Source organism: Benincasa hispida, chromosome 2 (assembly GCF_009727055.1).
Source record: "Benincasa hispida cultivar B227 chromosome 2, ASM972705v1, whole genome shotgun sequence".
Taxonomy (NCBI): Eukaryota; Viridiplantae; Streptophyta; class Magnoliopsida; order Cucurbitales; family Cucurbitaceae; genus Benincasa; species Benincasa hispida.
In genome coordinates this window covers 18,170,506-18,191,333 of record NC_052350.1, presented here as the reverse complement: position 1 = coordinate 18,191,333, position 20,828 = coordinate 18,170,506, and the positions used below count along the sequence as shown (strand labels likewise).

General features: G+C 36.2%; 1 long non-coding RNA gene across 1 annotated transcript; it reads right to left on the bottom strand.

The window, feature by feature from the left end:
- Positions 1–6,972: 6,972 nt before the first annotated feature.
- Positions 6,973–13,761, bottom strand: LOC120070627. The gene is made up of 2 exons (XR_005479999.1): positions 13,706–13,761; positions 6,973–8,721 (listed from the first exon to the last, which is right to left on the bottom strand). It is a non-coding gene; the product is annotated as an uncharacterized LOC120070627 (long non-coding RNA).
- Between the last annotated feature and the right edge of the window lie 7,067 nt (positions 13,762–20,828).

Sequence of the window (20,828 nt, the reverse complement as noted above, 5' to 3'; positions counted from 1 at the left end):
CTAGTAGAGGTGACTTTTCCAATTTTTAGTTTACAAAATAATTTTACATATTAGAAAAATAAAGTCTTAAGTTGAATAAATGCAATTGATATTGACGGGATGAGACTCTTTGTTAAGATTCATTATTTTTCTCAACTATTTTTTGTTGTAACAATATTTGGTTACCTTCCTTTTCTACCTTGTAAAACTATATGATTGGTTTTCTTGCCCTTCTATAAAATGGGCTGATTTGTTTGTTCAAAAATTGTGAGAATTCATACCTATTCGTTTTTAGTATTATTGATCTTGACACTTCCATTGAACATAGTTGGTTGAGTCAAAACATACAGGAACAAAGTTGCAGATGTTTGAGAGTTGGGAGTGAGGGTAGAAACGATGGGATTTTATGTGCGAGAAACGGTGGGATTTTATGTCCTAAAACTCGCCGTTTGTAAAATTAATATTCTATTATCAATAAAGGTGTTATTCAACATTTCTTTAATAAAGTTGTTATTAAATCTATTAATTACATTCATAAAGTCTAAATCCAATAAACTAAGATCCATGACTATTATATGAATACTTGAATTTTATGTAGAGACATAAAGATGAATCAAAGTTCGAGTAAATAGCCAAAATGGTCTTCGTTTATTCAGATTCGTTCATGTATTGACATGAAGAGTGGGGGAGTTCTATGCAATGAGTTATCGGACCAAGAAATAAGTCATTCTTACTTTATAACGCTGTTTACTATTTAAGACTGACTATTTCGCTTAAATGACACAGGTAACTTGGTCTTAATCCTGAGCTAACTATGAACTCTTGTCTATTCGGGACTATCCTTAAATTTGCATGGGTAGGGTTATTTCAGGGATAAGACTAGGTAGATAGCTGGGACATAGGGTGCAAGACGAAATTCACGCCTATCCGATTTAGGGAAAGGAGAAAGGTTGTTCTTTTAAGTAGTGGATCCAGGTCTTGAACAAGGGGTCCCACCCTTCAGGTCTTGAACAAGGGGTCCCACCCTTTCACTAGCCTAAATTTGATCTAATATCGGGGGACCCAACAATTATTACGAACAACTTGTGAAGGAAATCATGTGGACACAAATATATCTAAAGTGAGGGGAGTGCAACTATCGAGCTATAGTGGTGTGACTCAATAGTTAATGAATACTGATTAATTCAAACTAAAGAGTTTAGCCAATTAATTTTAATTATTGGAGCTCATGATCTGCAGGTTGATAAGGTCCTTCTACTAACTCGTAAAACATGAACACCTTGAATTAATAAATTGAGTGAATTTGGAATGATATCAATTTCAAATGTTCAACTTGAATTAGGGTTGAATTTGAATAAGTTCAAAATCAAATTAAGGTTTGTTTAATTATATTTGATGTAATTAACGTTTAATTTATTGAAATTAAACGAAATTAGAGAATTTATAATATTTAAATATTGATTTAAATATTAATTGCATGAATAGGATTCATATTTAAAATTAGGTGTATGATTAATTTAACATTTGATATTAAATTATTTAGTTAATTAAATTTGTTTAATTAATTAAAAATAATATCAATTTCTAATTTTAAATACAATTTGAGAAATTGAATTTCTGAAATGTTGAATCTGGTTAATTATGAATTAAATCAAACCGGTTTTAATTAATTTTTGAATTAATTGAATTTTGAAATTAATTTAAAATTAAAAAATGGTTTTAGTGAGTTTTTCCCCCATTATACCAAGTAGTAGCTCCTTTCAATCCTACCTAATCCCACTTCAATTGTTGAAGCAGCCGCTAGACATCAATCGGATTGGAGGTTGTTGCATGCCGAGATTCAATAAAAACTATCAAATTTGAAGAAGAAAAAAAAGGAGAACTTGAGCTGAAAGAGTTTTCGGCTACTTTATCTTCCTCACAAACTCTCTCAAATGTCTTGGAATTATGGTCTCCTCTCTATACAGTAAAATAATTACAAACGGAATCCAAGGAGCAATACATATGGAAAGTTCATAATTAGGTAGATCGATTGGCAGCCGCTTCTATGTCAATTGATGATGAAGAAGCTCTTCGCCATATTCTCAATGGCTTGCCCTGAGAGTTCAATTCCTTTCGGACCTCCATCAGACTCGCGAAACCACCATTACTCTTGAGGAACTCGAAATTCTACTTGTTGCCGAGGAGAAAAACATCGGTTTGCAACAAAGGCGCTAGTCGAATTGCTCTGTTCGGCCATGTTTTCAACAAAACATCGGTTTGAAAAACATGGCCGTGTTCCAGCAAGGCTCTTCTCGCGGCGGCTTCGGTTGTGGGTCTCAACAGAGGGGCGGCGGCAATCGATCCATAGGCATAGCACGAAACCATCAATCTAGAGGAAGCCCTAATTTTGGTACATTTAGTTCAAAACATCATGGGTATGCTTTTGGTACATTTATGGGCCATAATTTTCTCCTATTCAGGGCCCAATTGGGAATACTTCAGCAAATTCCTTTTCCAGCGGGCTTCCATCGTTTCACCCACATTTGTTGGGCCAATCTCCATATTTTAACAAGTTTTCCAGTGTAGGGAATTCACAGAATGGTCGTATTATATACCAAATTAGTGACAAACTTGGGCATAGTACCTTCGACTGTTACAATAGAATGAATTTTTCATTTAAGGACGTCAACCTCCAGCCCAATTAGTAGCTATGGCGGCCAACTCTATGACCTTGAACAATGTTTCTTCTTTTCCTAATAATGTTTGGTTGTTTGACAGTGGGAGTAATGCACATTTAACAAATGATTTGGCCAATCTCAACCTATCAACTAACTACAATGGTGAGGACTCTTGATTATTCGCGATGAGCAAGCCCTAAATATTACCCACAATGGCAGTTGTATACTTTCTACTCCTTCTCACACCTTTACTCTCTCTAGAATTCTTCATTCCCCTGCCCTGGCTTCAAATCTTTTTTTTGACTCTAACTGGTTACTCATTTAGGATAAAGTTTCTGGACGTCCCCTTTAAACAGTATCCCATCTCATCCGTCCTGCTGTCTCAACATTCAGTACATAATTTTTTTTTTGTTTTTATGGCTAAACAAGAATATTTTCTATGGCATCGTTGGTTAGGTCATCCCTCCCTAAAAATATTACGTAGTTCCTTGTCCAGGATTGATTTGTCTCCAAGTAAGTCTCTATCTACTTGTGCGTGTACTAGTTGTTTACGTGCAAAGATGACAACTTTCTTTTCCTACGTCTCACTTTACTACTTATCAACCTCTTGCTTTGATTCATAGTGATGTTTGGGGTTCTTCCCCTGTTATTTCAAATGATAGTTATCGATATCGTGTTAGTTTTATTGATGACTTTAGCAAATTCACTTGACGTCCTATAGTTTGTAATTGTATTGTACAAACATTTTATTTATTTAATAAAATATGAGATGTTTTATTTGACATGTAGGAGAATTAAAACTCACAAAGCAATAAACTAACATCCAAAATTATCTTCTCCGTAGCTTAAACATATATATGGAGACAATACAACCTAAATGGTCTGTAGTAGATGGATAAGGTTGGATACCTTATCCTAATGACACTAAGAGTACGACCTGCTTTGTAGATGTTACAATTGTTGTAAAGTGCTACAAATAATCTGATCTTGATCATTCACGTGGAGACATGTGAACGAGGTATTCTACACAAAGGAGCTTGTATAAGACCGGACCACAAAATGATTAGTCTTATTATTTAACACCATTCATAATAGAGACTTACATTTCACTAGGATGACCATAGGTGACATGACCTGAATCCTGATGAGTTGTGAACTCCTACTTATGAAGGCAGTCATTTAATATGGGTGAGAGTGGCCTGGCCAGATCGCTGACTCAACAAGCCTACCATTTTGGGTATTCGACTTATTGGAGAGTTGGGAACACAACTACACAAGACGAAATTCATTCCTTCACCGAGGTAGGGGTAAGTAGATAAATTGCTCTCTTAAGGGCTGATTCCGGGACTTGAACAATGTGACGCCACACCCTCTCTTGACTCGAGAGGGGTTTGGTCATAGTTGGACTATGATTTATGGTTCATTAGAGGGATCAATGGTATTTAAAGAGTTAGATGTAACTATAGTGGCAAAATGGTAATTTGGACCTAGCTGTACTTACGAGCAATTTGTGAAGGGTTATCGCATTGTTGATTGATTATATCTAATGGATACAAAAATATATTTAGAGTGTGAAGAGTGTAGCTGTCAGTCTTTAGTGGAGTGCCTGAGTAAATTAATTAAAGGGTTTAATTACATATTCAAGTATCGTTAGAGTTTCAAGCTATAAGTCCATGAGGTCCCCTCTATAGCTCAACGGGGATTTATGAGAATCAATTTTAGATTAATTTGAATTGTTCAAATTAATTGAGGGAATTAATTATATGTGATATAATTATTTTAATTATATATGATATATTTACTATAATGTATTTGATACATTATAATATAAAGTTTATTTGAGAAGAAATAAATATTTAAATATGATTCAAATATTAATTATGTGAATTGGATTCATATAATTAAATTTAATATAAATGAGATTTATATTAAATATCGTTGATGAGAGAATTAAAACTATAGATTATATTGTATGTGATACAATATTAAACCATAGGTTATATGTCATATATATATATATATACATATTAACATTCTCATAAGTCATCTATACTAACTCTGACCCTATTAACTATCTTTTGCCAACTTCGTTCCAACAAATTGGTGTTCTACAACAAAGCTTTTTGCAAACTAGGCCAAAATTTAGAAGTGAATCTAGGATCTCTATCTGAAACATTCGATATTGGAGCTCCAAATTGGCTCACGACTTTGTCGATATATAGTTTGGCTAACTGATCAAGGGTTGAAGTAGCTCTGATTGGCAAAAACTTAACTGTCTTGGTCATCCTGTCAACAATTACCCAGATACCATCATAACCATTAGGTGTCCTAAGCAAGCTAAAAAGAAAGTTTATAGTGACATGTTTTCATTTCCATTCAGGCACTGAAAGTGGGTTAAGTAAACATGCTAGCCTCTGACGTTCTAATTTAATTTGCTGACAAATCAAACATCTATCTACATAGCTACTATCTCCCTTTTCATTCTAGGCCACCAATAAAATTTCTTCAAAGTTCTGTATATCTTGGAACTGCCTAGGTGCATAGCATAGGCTAAATTGTGAGCCTCCTCTAGCACCGCATTCTTTAGTGCTTCCTTGCTAGGAATGCATATCCTATTTTCTTTCATTAAGGCTCCATCCTGTCTCAATACATAATCTGTTCTCTATTGTTGACAAACTTCTTTTGTTATTTTTCTGAGACTAGGATATACTAACTGAGCTATGATAATCTCATCAATCGGAGTAGGCCTTACCTAAAAATGCACCAATAACTCACCTTGGTGGCCTACAGTTAGTGTTGCATTAGCATATCTGAACTCTTGTATTAACCATCCCCTTAGAGAACTAAGCATCTCTTTAGGGTACATTGATTTCATGCTTAGTGCATATGCTACCACATTAGCTTTACATGGGTGGTAGCCGATGGTACAATCATAATCTTTAATTAACTTAATCTATCTTCTCTGTCTCAAATTCAACTCTTTCTAATAAAAAAATATACTTCAAATTCTTGTGATCAGTGAATACATGACATTTTTTCAACATACAGGTAATGTCTCCAAATCTTTAGGGCTAATACTATCATTGCTAACTCTAAATCATGTGTGGGTAATTACTCTCGTGCTTTTTCAACTTTTTGGAGGCATAAGCAATTACTTTTCCTTCCTGCATCAACATACAGCCTAAACTCTATCTGGAGACATCACAATGAATCTCAAACTCCTTCCCTGGAATTGGAAGGGTTAGGATTGGTGCAAAAACTAACCTATGCTTCAACTCCTGGAAACTCTATTCACAATTGTATGTCCATTCAAACTTAACACCTTTTTTTGGTTAAACTGGTTAATGGAAGAGCAATCTTTGCGAAACCTTCTACAAACTTCCTGCAATAACCTGCCGGTCCAAGAAAACTACGTACCTATGTTAAGGAGGTAGGTTATTTCCATTTAACTATAACTTCTGTCTTTTGAGGATCAACACTAATACCTCCTACAGACATTAGGTGTCCTAAAAACACTACCTAATCAAGCCAGAACTCGCATTTACTGAACTTGGCATATAATTGTTTCTCATGTAGTATATGTAATACTGTCCTCAAATGCTCCACATGTGTTTCCCTCTATATGAATAAACAAGGATATCATCTATGAAAACAATCACAATTTAATCTAGGTATGGTTGAAATATCCTGTTCATTAGATCCATAAATACTGCTGGGGCATTAGTCAAACCAAAGGGCATAACTAGAAACTCATAGTGCTCATACCTGGTCCTAAAAGTCGTTTTAGGGAAGTCTAACTCCCTAACCTTCAACTGATGATAACCCGATCTCGAGTCAATCTTAGAAAACACTGATGCTTCATGTTTTACACAAGGCACCATGCGATATTATGAACTATGATTTATGATGTTTCAAATGAGAATCACGTTTATATGTATAAAATGATTTATGTCTTGTATAAACCCTATTCCTATGTTGGTACCGAAGGTATGGTAAGTACTAAGATTTCAGTTATGCTATGATCCTTGACACACAAAGTGCGTTTTCGTTAAAGACGGGTGAAAAATACATACGAGCGCAACACACCTCTCAACGCAATGCGTTTGGGTAGGATGAACGCAAAGTGTCTCTTGTTAGCACAAGATGCACCCATCATCGCAATGCATACTGGATGTTGATTGTTATTATTATTATTTTTTTTCCATCAACGCAAGCCACAAGGACTTTGCGGTGATAATTCTCTTCTTATTAAACAATCATTCACCAAAATAAGAATAACGTATTTAATACAGAAAAGTAAGGAAATTAAAGAGAGCACGGAAATTAACGCAAATGAATTAAATGAGAGATAATTTCATAAACAATAAAAGCAAATCTAAGAAAGCATTAAATAACAAGATCCATAAAGTAATAAAGAAGGTAATTAAGAAAGCATTTAAACATAGAATTTAGAGATATGGACCGGAAGACATTTTCCCATGAAGAATGCAATCCATACCTCTACAGGCAGTTAAGCTTGCCTGCACAATATCGTCAAGGACATTGTTCCTTCGCATGAGATCCTGGGGCTTCGTTATTGCTTGGCAGAGTACCAGGTGTTCTATTACGTAGTTCGGCTGCCAGTTGCCCAACTTGGATCTCCAAGTTTCTGATTGAAGACGCCTGCGATTGCATTACAACATCGTTTTTCTCAATATATTGCTTGAGCAGGGACTCCAATGAATTACCAGAGGTGTTTGAGGAGGATGGTTGGTTTTGCGGTTGTCTCTGATGCTCTTGATTCTGGTTTTGGTGAAAAGGTGGAGGGTATCCTCTATTCCCGGAGTTGTTGTTCTGATGGTTACTCGGCCCTCCTTGGTTATGGTTTCCTCCCCAACCGAAGTTAGGGTGATTCCTCCAACAAGGATTGTAAGTGTTGCTGTACGGATTATTCTAGATAGCACACACTTGCTGCGGGTTTGATGGGCACATTTCCACTACATGGCCCCCTCCACATTGGACGCAACTTATTACGGCCACTTGTGCCAGCGCATTGGATTGTGCTGATCCTTGGGAGAGGGCACTTTGATTAAATGCCATCGATTGTAGAAGAGAGGTCACCGTGGCCATCTGTACGGCCAAAGTTGTCATTGTATCCACAGGTACAATGGCATTATCATTTCTTCTCCTCTCAGAGCCTCTTCCTCCGTACCCGTCATGTACCCAGTCATCCATATTCCGCGAGATGCAGTCAAGGATGACCTTGGCTTTAGTGTATGTTTTATCCATAAATCCTCCGCAGCGGAGGCATCAACAACGACTTACATTGATCTGTTCAGGCCGTTGTAAAACATTTCCATCAGAACACAATCGGGTATCTTGATATGCGGACAATTCTTCACCAATCTTCTAAATTGCACCTAGGCGGTGCTTAGGGTCTCGTTATCCATCTGCTCAAAGTTTAGCACGTCCTTTCGTCTTCTTGCGTTGACTGCCAGAGGGAAGAACTTCTTCATAAATCGTTCCACCAACTGATCCCAGGAAATTATTTCATTTGGCTCCAACGAACGAGCCCACCTCTTACCCTCATCCCTCAAGGTGTATGGGAAGAGGTAAAGTCTGATACCTTCTGGGGTTACGCTAGGGATGGAGAAGTTACCGCACATCTCGACAAAACTGGTCAGATGGGCATGTGGGTCCTCACCTTGTAGACCACCGAACTGCCCCGTATTCTAAATGATTTGAAGCATGACCGACTTAATCTCGAAACGTGCGTTCTCTTCAACTATCAGACGTGAAATTCCAGGCGAGAAGTCATAGAGGTTGGGCGCCGCATAGTTCCTCATTGGGATGTTGCAGTCAGCGACAAGAAAAATGGGATCTTACGCTGGCCGGCCCACCCCTTGATTTACTTCGGGTGCCACATTATCATTGTTGTTGTTTTCTGCCATATTCATTCTTCTATGCCTTGCTCTGTTCTAGCGTGCCCTTGCGCGAAATGTACGCTCGATCTCTGGGTCAGCTTCGAATTCTGGATCAATTCCAGTACTCATAAATCGTCAGTCTGTTCTTCGTGTTAAACAGACAGTAAAAGAGATCTGTCCTGCAAAATACCACAAAAATACTCAACACTAACCGTTACCAATCCCCGACAACGACGCCATAAACTTGTAAACGCTAAAGATTATATCTTACAGCATATGAAAAAATATGAATGTGAATGAATGAATCATGCAAGCTCATGTTGCCATAGACTTGATGACATAGAAATGGAATGTAGATGGAATGTTATGCTGTGTTATTGCTTATGCACACTACTTCTAAATATGCGTTGTTAATGATAGGCTTGTAGTATGCGATGGAGTAATACATGTCACAAGTTTCCTTGCGCTGAAACCAAGTATAATTCCAACGTAAGTTTCTCAGAATAATTCGAGGTCGAACACAGGGATTGTTTTCGTTAATGTGTTACTCATGTGGTATATGCGACCTGTTTTTACAATTAATAAAAAATTGGGTTTATATAGGAATTTAAAGTGCGATGAAATAAAATGTGTTGATAAAATAAATTGTGTTGAAAATAAAATCCTAAACTAAGATGATACAAGATACAAGATACATGATACATGATATTGAGTTTGAGATTGAATATGAAGTTATACAAAGGATCGTGGTATGCGATGGCAAGTCTTTATGGATGAATAAAACATTGAAGGAATAAATAGTAAAAACATCGCAAGTTAGTCAATTGTGTTAAAGATGCAACTAAGGTTCTGCTTTCCCTTGGCGTACACCTCTCGGTGATCGGCCGCATTCCTATATCTTTATGGTGAAATAGGGATGAACGTGATGAACGCAAGGTTGCTTCCATCTCTGGAAGTACTTCTCGCTTTAGTTAACGCATTCTTTCAACCTTCTCTCGATAGGCGGAATAACATCTTCACTTCTGCTCTTACAGGTGAAGATGTCATCGAGCATGCTTTGACTAAACATAATTATTTTCTTAACACAAATTAATTTACTTGCTTAATTCTTGCTATTTACGCAGGGAATTAGGAAAACATCATGGAGAAAATGGATTATGGATGAACGGAAATAGACAAAGAGGTGACAATGGGAATGATCATAACATTTAATACTAAGATTAAGCATTCGATACATGGTGTGAATGAAAGATTAAGAAGATGAATACAAGTGATGAAATAGAGATTAGAAACAAATATAGAAAAGTGTCAACATCTTGAAACAGATCCTGGTCGGAGGTTTTGCTTGCCGGCGTGGGGTGGAAATGGAGAGGAGAGCTTCCCTCTCAGGCTGGCTCTTCTAGTAGAAATGACCTTCGTACAGAGCTTTTATGGCAGGGATTGGAAGGATTCCTTGCCCGGAGACTTACCTCTCGCCTTGTCTCTTGATTATCCTGGATCTACTCTAGAAATCGCTTCAGACCAGTCTCTCTCTCAGATCAGTATATACATGTCTCTATGTATTTAAGTATATCTTTTAGTGAATTTGCAGAAGCTATTTATAGGTGAAGCTTGGCTCTTTGAATTAGTGGTCCCTATTTTATGGTTATGGTAGTTCCTAAAATGGCGGAGTGAATATTCCTTCTGTTACGCAATCAATCCATGAGAAATGCACAACTGAAAGCTGTACATTTGCCAGAATTCTCTGCAAATGCGTTGCTCTTTACATCTTCGATCGATCGTCGAATGCGGTGTTATTTTTTATTACCGCATGCGGTTGAAATTGCATTGATCGCTAAGCTCTTGATCGATAGTCGCATGCGTCTTCATTGCATTGATCATCTTTTCATTCCTGAATGATGGGCGTAATGCGACGTAGATGCGTTGTTTCTTTTATCTTTGAGCCATTAACGCATGCGGTGATTGATTTCCTGCAAAACAAAAATTGAAACACTCTATTCTACTATCGCAATGGTGTTAGTGGATGTACTGACGACAATTTATAATTCTCGCATTTCTTAGCCAATTTCTATACTATCGACGCAACTTTCCTTTCTTTTAGCCGCAATATTTAAATATAACAGTATAAATAACTTGTATTTCTACAAGTTATCACACTTCCAAATTTAGATATATGCTTGTTCTCAAGCATATCTTCACTAAAGCAATATTGTTCAGTTCTTATCCTAAATTTTGCGTCGATTGGTTGCTCCGAATGCTCCACTTAGGCAACATTACTTAAGAACGCAATTTCTTTCTATCCTTGATAATTCATAACAATGCCCTACTTTATTCTTCTATACAATAAATCTTTATTAAAAAATTCCCTTCTAGTTTTAAAAAGAATGTTTACCTTTTCTTGCAAAAACAACTTGATGCGTCTTGAATGCGGTGGTCGGGTTGCGTTATTTTATTAGAGAGGGTTAATCATGGTTACATCCTTCGTTTTGGCTTGTTCCCACGGGTGTCACGCGAATATCCAACTACGGTTGTGTGCCAATCTCAACTTTAACTCTTGATTTTCAGCTAAGTTTAACTTTTGTTGGTCAGAGGAGTTGTCTCTCAATTTTTTTTTTATTTTTCTCTCATTTTTCCTTTTTTTTCCTCTTTTCATATTGCGTCAATCTTGGAAACCCACCTTCGTTTTGGCTTGCTCCAACGGGTGTTATGCGAACATCCAACTATGAGCAGGTTCCTTTCATAACTAACTCTTATCAGGTTGGGATTGTTTTGGAATTTCCCTTGTGCTGACATTGGAGTCTATATGAAAACAGATAGTAAGATTACTTACCTCGAATTGCACGATGAAATTATCCCAAGTAATTTCTCCTGCCTTAGACAAGCCCAAGATTTAACCTAAGGGCAACATAATTTTAATATCAGCCTTTACCAACACTTTCAAACCAAAATCCACTCCTCTACTCCATAACGCTTACCCAAACGTCTAAAGAAATGACCTCGAACGAGTTGGGCAACATCAAAATTCTCGAAACTTGATTCTAGCATCAAGACATCAGGAACAAGCTAAATCTTAAATCGAAATTCAATAGTTTTCAGAACCTCCAAGAAACCCATAAAAAGTAGCACAACCTTACCTAAGACCTAACATTTTGGCAACTGGCCACGGGTTCCGGTTGCTGTGATGAGCTGAAGAAGAGATCGTCAACCGAGTGTGACGAGTGAAGCAAGGACGGCTGGAGTGGTGGTGTGCTTCGACGATAGGATGGCAAAAGACTGAGCGCTACACGGTGAGGTGGGGATCGCACGGCTGGAGCTGAAGCAGATTTGGGTAGCGACTTTAGTGGTCGATCGACGAGCATGAATGGATGACTTATTCGACGGCTGGATCTCGCGAGGACAGACAAGAGGCGAAGGTCTCTTGTGCGGCGCCGACTAGGTAGATGAAACAACGTGGACGAACTGGCGACGCCTGACGCGGACGCGTTGCGAGACTGGTCGGCTGGAGAAGTGAGACGACTGAGGACGCAGGTTGGATGATGACAGTTCGAAGAAGACGACTTCGATCCAAACGAATGGAGCGGCGGAACAAAAGGGTAGATATTTTTGAAAAATAAAAAGAAATAGAAAAATATTTTAATAAAAGAAATATAATAAAACTTTCTTTATTTATTATCTTTTTATTTTTATCATTTCCTTCAAAACAACCAAAAATATATATTATATATATATATTATTTTACAACTCTTTCCTGTCTTCTTTAAAATTCCAAAAATCCATAATTAAATCAAATTCCCCAATTTAAATTAAATTTTCATAACGGCATAAAACCTAAAAATCAAATCAATTCAAAATAAAACCTCTAAATTTTCCTTTAAAATAAACTAATTGTCAAAAATTAACAAAAAAAAAATGTCCTTAATTAATATAGAAAATGATTGAATTTTAAAATTAAGAAAAACCTGTGGGTATGTTACACGGATCGACATCCCGGAAGTCGAGTAGATCTGCCAGACCAAGCAAGCAAGATTCTCTGAGAAAACTCAAGTCCTAGGTGGTCCACTTAATTTTAACTAACCCTGATTGTGTTTGTACATGTAGTGGCACTGTCACGCGGAGAGACTTGTCATGATGTATTAATTTGGCTGGATAAGTATCTAAGTAAATGTTTTTGTGGATTATCTGAATGTTGAGCACCTGTGTTTATTGATGTAAGTTGCTGGAAAATTATCTGCCATGGATTATTGTTATTTGTTTTATCACGTTAACAGGTGCCTAGGAAATAGTTTTACTAGATTATATGATGGATAGTAGTTGTTATATGAGGGGTTCGTAATTATGATCTTCACATCCCTTCTTTGGTAGTAGTTTGCTATAGTCCCTCATGGGACAGCATACATACATTGCAAAACTGGTTTTTATCTTACTGTAGTTAATATGCCCATTACCTCTGGTGAATTCCGAAAGGAAACACAATATCTTAGTGAATCCTGAAGGAAAAAACCACAATATTTGATGGGAATCCCAAAAGATAACACAATCTGATGTGGAATCTCCGAAGGAAACACAATTTATCTGGTGAATCCTTGAAAGAAACGCAATATTCTGGTGAATCTCGAAGGAAACACAAATCTAAGTTGCCCATCTCGAAGGAAAACACAATCTGTTGATCCCAGAAGGAAACATTAATCTGGTTGAAATTCCCAAAGGAAACATAATATTCTGGTGAAATTCCAAAGCGAAAAACACAACCATCTGGTTGCAATCCCAAAAAGGAAAACACCAATTACCTAGTGGGCATTGCTAACTAATCAATAAAAGACCACTATCACAGTCTCATATCACAATTATTATTACAATTATGGTTTTATAACATACATATACACCTCAACATCATGGCTATACAACATGCATAATACACCTCAATATCCTTCATATCAAATACAATCTCAGTTAAAATCAAGTATATCTCTTTACTAGCATGCAAGATATCTACTGTGCACAAATAAAATTCTTTCAGATTCATCTTACAAGACGATATATCGTCTACATTACTATATTATCCGTTTATCATGCTATCGTTCGTTCTGATAATTCATCTATTATGGCTAGCATAGATCTCAGTGTTCTGGCCCGTGGAAGTTCCAGTGAGTACAGATTATTTACCTCGAATTGCACGACGAAAATTATCCCAAGTAATTTCTCCCCGCCTTAGACAAACCTAAGATTTAACCTTAAGACAAAGTGAATTTAACATCAGCCGTTAAACAACACTTTTCAAACCAAAAAATTTCCACTCATTTACTCCAATAACGGCCTTACCCAGACGTTCTAAAGACAAACGAACTCGAACGAGTGGGCCAACAAACCAAATATTCTCGAAACTTGATTCTAGCATTCAAGACATCAGAAACCAGCTAAATGCGTTTAAATCGAAATTCAATATTTTTAGAACCTCCACAAGAACCCATAAAAAGTAGCACAACCTTACCTAAGGCTTCAACAATGTTTGTAGCGACTAGCCACGGGTTCCAGTTGCTGTCATGGGTTGAAGAAGAGAGCGTTTGGTCGGGTGCAATGAGGCGAAACCGAGACGGATTAAGAAGTGGCGTTGTGCTTCGACGATAGAACGGACAGAAGACGTGAAAGCACCATGTTGGTGCAGGCAGGGGGGATTTGCGCGGCTGGGTTTGGAACAATCTGTGGGCAGCGACTTTTAGTGGTCGGTCGACGAGCGTGAATGATGAACTCCAGTCAGCGGCTGGATCTCGTAAGGAAAGATTAAGCGAACGAAGCGTCTCTTGCGCTGACGCGACTTATGTAGACGAAAACGTTGCGGACAAACTGGCGCATGGCCTGAGGCGGAACGCCATGCGGACTGGAGAAGTGAGACAGCTGAGGACGCAGCCTGAGACGACGACACTTCGGACCGAAGACGACTTCGGATCCAATGCGATATGAGTGCGTTGAGTCAGCCCTGCAGTGGCGGCTAGGGCTTAAAGCAAAGAAGATGAAGACCTTTTGGGAGGGGGGAGGGGGGTCGTGTGTGTGTTGGGAAGAAAATCGGGAGTAGATATTTGAAAATAAAAAAGAAATAGGAAAAAATATTTTAATAAAAGGAATATAAATAAAACTTTATTTATTTTTATTACATTTTATATTTTATTCCCTTTTTATTTTACCTTTCCCTTCCAAAACACCAAAAATATATATGAATATATATATTTTTAAAACTCTTTCATTCTTCTCTTGAAATTCCAAAAATCCAAATTAAATCAAATTCCCCAATTTAAATTAAATTTTCGACGTAAACCTAAAAATCAAATCAATTAAGCATAAAGCCTTAAATTTCCTTTAAACAAACTGAATTTCAAAATTAACAAAAAAAAAAATGTCCTCAATTAATATAAAAATGTTGAATTTAAATTAAGAAAAACTTGGAATGTTACATGGTCGACATCTCGGAGCCGAGTAGATCTGCCAGCCAAGCACTTAATAGGATTCTCCGAGAAACTCAAGTTTAGGTGGTCCACTAAGTTTAACTAACCCTGATTGTGTTTGTACATGTCGTGGGATGTTAGGGTAGAGACTTGAGTCATATAAATATCTAAGTAAATGTTTTGTGGATTATCTGAATGTTAGCACGTGTGTTTTATTGATGTAAGTTGTGGAAATTATCTGCCATGATTATTGTATTGTTTATAAGGTTAACAGGTGCCTAGGAAATAGGTTTACTAGATTATGATGGATAGTAGTTGTCATATGAGGGTTGGTAATTATTATCTTCACATCCCTTCTTGGGTAGAGGGTAATCTGGGGAGGAGTGTGACAACTTGGTATCAGAGCAAAAGATTTTGGGAAACTAGAGTCATGCATTAGATTAGGGGTATGTAAATGTTGTTATGAACCTAACAATGTAAATGTTATAGGAACACGTCCCAAAGAAGTGACAGACTGACTCGACAGATGGCTGATGTTGATCATGACCCTATCAGAGATCCCGTAAGGGGTCGAGATCGAGTTAGAGAGCCAATAGATCGGGGAGCCATGTCAGAGGGAGAGTCTAGTACCCTTTAAGTTAGAGTTGATCCTCAGATGGAGGACGGAGTTTTTGACAGAATTGGTCAAAGATTGGCAGCCAGTATAGGATCTATACAGGTAGATCCTGAAAAGAAATATGGTATAGAGAAGATGTGGAAAAGTGAAAGATAACCCACCGATCGCTGCTCAAAAGAAAGCCAAGGTTGCAAAAGGGAATCTGTTTTCATTGCAACCAAGATGTGTTGAGGTTGATGCCCTAAATATTGTAAAGTCCTATAGTTTGTAAATGTATTGAACAAACTCATTGTTTATTTAATAAAATATATGATATTTTATTCAAACTCATTGTCTATTTAATAAAATATATGTTATTTTATTCCAGTTTTTAGTTGGATTAACCACAAACCAATAAATTAACATCTAAGGTTATCTTGTAGCTTAAACATGTATGTAGAGACATATGGGTGGATCATGTTTAAGTAATAACCTAAATGGTCTGTAGTAGATGGATAAGGCTAGGTACCTTATCCTGGTGACACTGCGAGTATGACCTGTTTTGTAGGTGTTACAATTATTGTAAATTGCTACAAATGATCTGATCCTGATCATTCATGTATAGATATGTGAGCGGGGATATTCTATACAAAGGAGTTTGTATAAGACCGGACCACGAAATGTTTAGTTTCATTATATAACACTGTTCATAATATAGACTTACATTTCTCTAGGATGACCATAGGTAACATAACCTGAATCCTGAGTGAGTTGTGAACTCTTACTTATGAGGGTGGTCTTTTGATTTGTATGGGTGGGAGTGGCCAGATCGCTGGCTCAACAAGCCTACCATTTTGGGGATTCGTCTGATTGGGGAGTTGGGAATACAACTACACAAGAAGGAATTCACTCCTTCCCCGAGGCCGGGGTAAGTAGATAAATTGCTCCTTTAAGGGCTGATTTTGGGGCTTAAACAATGTGACGCCACACCCTTTCCTGGCCCGAGTGGGGTTTAGTCATAGTTAGACTATAATCTATTGTTCATTAGATAGATTAGTGGTACTTAAGAAGTTAGATGTAATTATAGAGGCAAAACAGTAATTTTGGCCTAGTTGTATTTATGAGCAATTTGTGAAGGGTCATCGTATTGTAGATTGGTTATATTCAATGGACGTATAAATATATCTGTAGTGCGAAGAGTGCAATTGTCGGTCTTTAGTGGAGTGCCCGACAGTTAACAGATGGTGAATAATTTAATTAAAGAGTTTGATTAATTATTCATGTATCGTTGGAGCTTCAAGCTACAGTTCCATGAGGTTCCCTTGGTAGCTCAATAAGATTAAATGAGAATAATTTTTTGGATTAATTTGAATTGTTCAAATTAATAGAGGGATTTAATTATATATGATATAATCAAGTTATTTGAATTATATGTGATATAATTATTATAATGTATTTTATATATTATGACTTTAGTGAGAGGAAATAAGTATTTGAATATGATTCAAATATTAATTATATGAATTGGATTCATAATTTTTAAATTTAATATAAATGTGATTTATATTAAATGTCATATGGGAGAGAAAATAAAATATAGGTTATATTGTATATGATACAATATTAAAACTATAGGTCATATGTTATATTTGATATAACATATAATTTAATATATATTATGATAAGTTAGTTATCACACACACACATATATATATCAATTTTTTTTAAAAATTTAAAAATGACAACTCCCTCCCCCCCTTTTCTTTCCACTCAGTAAGTGGGTGGTGGTTGTATTTTTGGCTTTAGGAAGAGAGGAGAGAGTCTCTTTCTTCGCGACATACACTATGAGAAATACAGAAAAGTTATGTGAGTTTTGAGTTGTTGAAAAACGTTCTCAACTCTTCCTCCTCTCTCTCAAACAAATTTTCCTCATTCCAAAATAGTCAGAACCCACCACTCTTAGGTTGTCTGCCTGAGAATACCGAGGAAGCCTTCATGGTAGTGGTCAGATCTTGATCGAGGGATACTTGAAGAAAGTCTTCAAAGGTAAGGGTTTCTGAAACCCTAAGTTTTTTCTTTTGTTAAAGCATGCTGTAATTTATGTAAATGCACATCTTGTTCTTACTTTACTGCAAAACTTATATTCAATGAAAAATGGGAATTGGGATGATCTTTCTTCCACTAAAGGTTCTCTTCTTTTTGAGTTTCTTCATTTGGTATCAGAGCCAGGTTACTAGATTACTAATCCCAAATTCCATTTTTTAATTGATTTTTACAGTGTTGGTGGGTTTTACTTATTTCGCATCCTGTTTAAAGTTCATGCGATGAATGGCTTTTGGTGAATGTGGATTTTGTTGATAGATGTTTTTGGGATATGGCTTAGTTTATCGCTTTCATTTATAAATTTGGTTTGTAAAGGCCCCTATTTTGGGCATATTTTTGCTATAGAGTCTATATTCATTGTTTTGAGTCGTTTGTGATATTCCTAGAGAGCTTCAAAGATGAATTTCAGAGCACTGCTTCGATGAAAAAGAAAGCATATTTGCAAGATCATGTAGTTTTATGCCACACGATCGTGTAGCTTTTGCTGCAAGATCGTGCAACTAGTTTTTGTAGCATTCACAACAAGTTTTCTACACGATCGGTGCAGAGAGTTTCGATGGTAGTTGGTCCAGTTCGAGCGGTTCAAGGCCCAATTCACTTGTTTCGAACCAGATGGCTTTTATTAATGTAATAGTTAGCCTCTAAGTTTCTTTTAGGTATCATATCCTAGTCCATTAACTATTAGTATTAAATATACATATGATGTATGTTTTTAATTATATATCATATTGTATGTCATATAGTTGTAAAACCCACCATAGATTATGCATTTATAATCATGCATCATTTTATATTATAAGTGTTATAACATATGTATATGCATGATTTAAATTATATAGCATGCTCATGCATCATATAGTATAAATGTTATAGTATACGTATGTATGCATTTATAGCATTTTCATGCATCATTTATATTATAATTGTTATAATATCTAGTTGAAGGAATGTATGGAAAGTATGCTATAGTATGATTCATTACTTAGTTATATAATTGTTATGTATGTTAGTAATGAATGGAGATTGCATGAAGCATGACATTACCTTAGGTTAATTTATACATGTTATGATTAACTAAAGTATGTCAAGCATGTAATGAATGTTTTATTTGTTTCATTTATTTATAATCGTTATAACTAAATGAAATTAGAATTAAAATCAATAATTAAGAGTTGCATGCAAACCCTCATTTTTAAAATTGTTTTAAAACATGATTGAGATAGACCTAAGATCACATTTCTAATGAGATTAGAAATCTTAGTTTAATATTTTAATCGGTTTAATAGGATTAAATTGATTCTTAATAAAAGATTAAATATGTAACAAATGTATCTATAAGGGACCTTTTGGCTAAGGCGGGTTCTGGCTAAGTTGGGGTACTTAAGTTGATGGAAACGTCGCACCCCTACCTGAGAACCTACCTGAAAAGGTGAATTAGATAGATTTGTTACATGCATGCAAGTTTGATCAAAGTCTATGAAATAGTTTAACGAGACTTCAATCAAAATTGTTTAATCATCAAAGACAAGTGTTTTTTTTGAGAAAATTAAACGTTCACTTAGATAAAATCAGTAGCCAGATTTTTTCCTAAGTTAATTAGCCCTAGGTAAAACACTTAGTGGGAGGAAAATGGGGTATATGATACTTTATTTTATCATTTACACATTTCTCCCTGTAAATTCACACCGTGAGATCTACACTCGGTCTGCAGGCACCATGGATGTCCCCCTACGGGTGGCATTTGGGTAAGTCAATAACAAGGTGAATGGAGAGAGTGTTTATAGTAAGTGGGAGCAGGACGTATGATAGAACATCTTTCGATCTCTCTCATTAGGTTAAATAACGTTTCATGCATCACCTCGTGGCATCGTGGGTGTCCCCCTAAAGGATGGCAATATTGTATGGCGCTTTATTCAATCTCCAAAAATGGATAGGGTTGCTTTAGTTTCATGTCCCAATTAGTTTTTCCTACAGTTGGCTCATTGGGGGTGGAACTCTAGAAAAAAAATGAGGGGTTACACTTAGAAGAATTGTTAAGGATGTTAACAAATTTTGGATCGAACAATGGTGACTGTTAGTTATAGTGACAAAATGTTGTTTTTGTCTAATGGTTGAGAATGTTTCATTTTAGTGAAGGGATACTTGATCACCCTACGGTGACTTTTATCCTGCCTCACTGAAACATCATTGCAAAATAGATGTAACTTAGGGTACACTAGACTATTTTGCTAAAAATCTGATTAGTTGTCAAAAGTGGTTTAATGCAAAGTAAACTGATTGTAAATAGTTTGTTCATTTTCAGCAATTATTTTATTATGGCTACTGCTACATTAAATTTGCTTGCCGTGGATAAATTAACTAGTGAAAATTACTCTAGTTGGAAAAACATAATCAACACAATACTGATCATCAATTATCTTTGTTTTGTCTTGATAGAGGATTGTCCACCCTACTAGCTTTAGGTCAAGTGGGAGATTGTTAAGGTTGATGCCCTAAATCTCGTAGGGTTCTATAGTTTATAAATGTATTAAACAAGCTCATTGTTTATTTAATAAAATATATGATATTTTATTCATACTCATTGTCTATTTAATAAAATATGTGATATTTTATTCCATTTTTTAGTTGCATTAACCACAAACCTATAAACTACTAACATTCAAGATTATCTTATACCTTAAACACATATATAGAGACATACGGGTGGATCATGTTTAATTGATAACATAAATGGTTTGTAGTAGATGGATAAACTGGGTACCTTGTCCTGGTGACACTACGAGTATGACTCGTTTTGTAGGTGTTACAATTGTTATAAAGTGCTATAAATGATTTAATCCTGATCATTCATGTATAGACATGTGATCGAGGATATTCTATACAAAGGAGTTTGTATAAGACCGGACCATGAAATGTTTAGTCTCATTATATAACATCATTCATAATAGAGACTTACATTTCACAGGATGACCGTAGGTAACATGACTTGAATCCTGAGTGAGTTGTGAACTCCTGCTTATGAGGGTTGTCATTTGATTTGTATGGGTGAGAGTGGCCAGATTTCCGACTTAACAAGCCTATCATTTTGGGAATTTATCTGATTGGGGAGTTGGGAATACAGCTACACAAGAAGGAATTCACTCCTTCCCCG